Source organism: Etheostoma spectabile, chromosome 20, assembly GCF_008692095.1.
Source record: "Etheostoma spectabile isolate EspeVRDwgs_2016 chromosome 20, UIUC_Espe_1.0, whole genome shotgun sequence".
NCBI lineage: Eukaryota > Metazoa > Chordata > Actinopteri > Perciformes > Percidae > Etheostoma > Etheostoma spectabile.
The window spans coordinates 14,887,321-14,889,995 of NC_045752.1; positions in this window are offsets into that span (position 1 = coordinate 14,887,321).

Here is a 2,675-nt window from a genome sequence, read left to right on the forward strand (position 1 = left end):
TGTTGCTGCAAAACTTGACCTCCATGACTTGCAGCAAGTCAGTTCATACTGAAGTTTATACAAAAAATAGTCCATTGCATTGGCAACATAAAAACGGCCGCTGTTCTGTTACGTTGATTTAAATGGCAATGTCCTTTTTGCAATTATGTATTATTATTTCTAGAAAGCAAGCACTGATATCTGTACCATTACCTCTTTGCATAATAAACAGGAATTTGACTTATAGGTTAAGAAGTATTAGATCTTCTTGTGTCCCTCCAATACTCTGTATTTTAATAGTTGTTCCCTAGTTCTAGTTAGTTCAGTCATGTAGCTCAACATTTCATAAGGTTGTAAGATGGCTGCATTTCACCCCTACATTTCAGGAGCTGAAACATTTTTAATATGTAATCATGTTGGGGACATTATTATTCCAGTGTGATGTAGTTCTAGCATCTGGTTTCAGCTCTACTGTGCGGAAAGAAATAGACTTCCATATGTCCGACCATCAATCAGTTATTTTTAAAGCTCTGTCTGCCCCTCTCTTGGCTGTGAGCATATTGCTCTGGATCTCCCTCTTGCATCTTTAACTTCTGTCAGGCTTTGAAAACCTTGTGTGAGAGCTTCAAAGTTACTTTTCTTTTTTCTGATATTATATATATATAAAAAAAATGCTCACTTTTCTGGTGTTGTGTTTTACATACCAGACTCTGGGAATATCTTGCAGAGGCCACTTTTAAAATTTTCCTCCAGAGGAAGCAGGTGAGGAGAACTTGCCGTTTACAATACCTAGAAGTGTGAGCCTGACATGATTCAACTATCCAGTGTTATAAATAAAAGGGAATTTAGGTGAAACATCTGTTGTAATCCTTCCATATCTTTCTGTGGCAGAATGCTTTGCTTGACATTAAAAGGTCCCATGGCATGAAAATTGCACTTTAGGAGGTTTTTTAAACGTTAATGAGTTCCCCCGGCCTGGCTAGGGTCCCCCAGTGCCTAGAAATGGTGATCGGTGTAAACCGAGCCCTGGGTATCCTGCTCTGCCTTTGAGAATGGGGCCAATGGGCCAATCTGGACTCTTGCTCCTCATGAGGTCATAAGGGGCAAGGTTACCTCCCCTTTTCTCTGCTTTGCCCACCCATGAGAAAGAAAGAGACATCATGGCTTTCAAACGAGCAAAGTGGCAGTTGGTCAAGGCCACACCATTATTCTCTTTCTGCCACAGTTCTGGGAACCTGACTCCTGCTGCTTCACTCCTGCTCTCCACTCTGGATCTCTGGATTATTGGACACGGACCCTCGGAAACACGGTACCACGCACGCTCTGTTCCCATTGGATTTGGACTTGGCTTTTCTCTGTTGCATTCCCTAACTTGGACATTGGAATAAATCTGTTAAACTGTCATTTTGTCTCTGCGTTGTTGTCTGCATTTGGGTTCAACCTAGTTTTCCACGTAACAGAAAGACACTGCAGATACAGTATTAGGGGACCACTTAGGCCTATATAAAAGCATCCGAAAAGCACCATGTCATGGGACCTTTGAGTGCGCTGCTGTAAATTGGTTCAACTTTCATCCTTCTCATACTGTACACACTTTTCTGTTTGAATTGATAACTCATCACAGATGAATCCTCTGCAGGCTATAATAAGGGCAGGGTTTCTCAAAAGTTCAGCCTAAGGTCTTTTTCTTTCTTGTTTTCTGTCACTTTTTGATCTATTTTATTATCCTCACCAAGTTACCACAAAGTCAAAAACACACTTTACTTTAAATCTTTGGCGTAGCCATAACCTAATGTCTACAATACTAATTGAACTATTAAGTGTTATTATTCTTTAAGCTTTGTTCTCCACATTGGGAGTTTGACATGTGGTCTTTCAAGCTCCACCAAGTCTTGTTTTGATGGCAAAAAGTACTACTGTAGCGTCAGACATTCCTCCAGCAGTCTATCGATACAACAGCCACTAAAGTGGTTAGCTAGCTTCTATAGCGCCTATATTTACGGGAGAAAAATGACTAACCGCCATTGTCTCTTTGGTCTGGGAACTGACCGTTAATTCAGCGCACACATTCTCAATAGCATTTTCTTGTGTACGCAGACACACGTTCTAATATAATATCATTATGTAAGCACGTTAACATGGCTTTGCTACTCATATCACCAAATATGCTTAACAGTCCCACTCAAAGACATGTTTACAGCTCTCAATAGTGGGAAACCAAAAAAATATATATATGCATAACTCCAAAATAAAACATTCAACATCCTGGCAGTGGTCTACAAACTTCACAACATTTACAGTTTGGACAGTTATTCTTCAAGCAAATATCCCTTGAAGGTCTCAAACTTGCATGGCAAGAACATCAGCTACCATGTCTTCAGTAGGGCAATATTCTACAGATATTTTCCCTTCTGTGTGTGCAGACCGTACAAAGTGGTACTTTATATCTACTTGTTTGCTTCTCTGTCTGCAAACTGGGTTCTTAGATAAAGCTATTGCCTTCTGGTTGTCTTCATATATCTCCACTAGTACATACTGGTTACTACTATATTTTCCTTTAAGTAGCTGTACAAGGTACTTTCTTTAGTATAGTGCCATATACTCAGATTCACAGGTGGATAGTGCAACCGTTGGCTGTTTCCTACTCTTCCATAATATAACTGGACCATTCTCAGTTAAGCTGAAACAGTATCCAG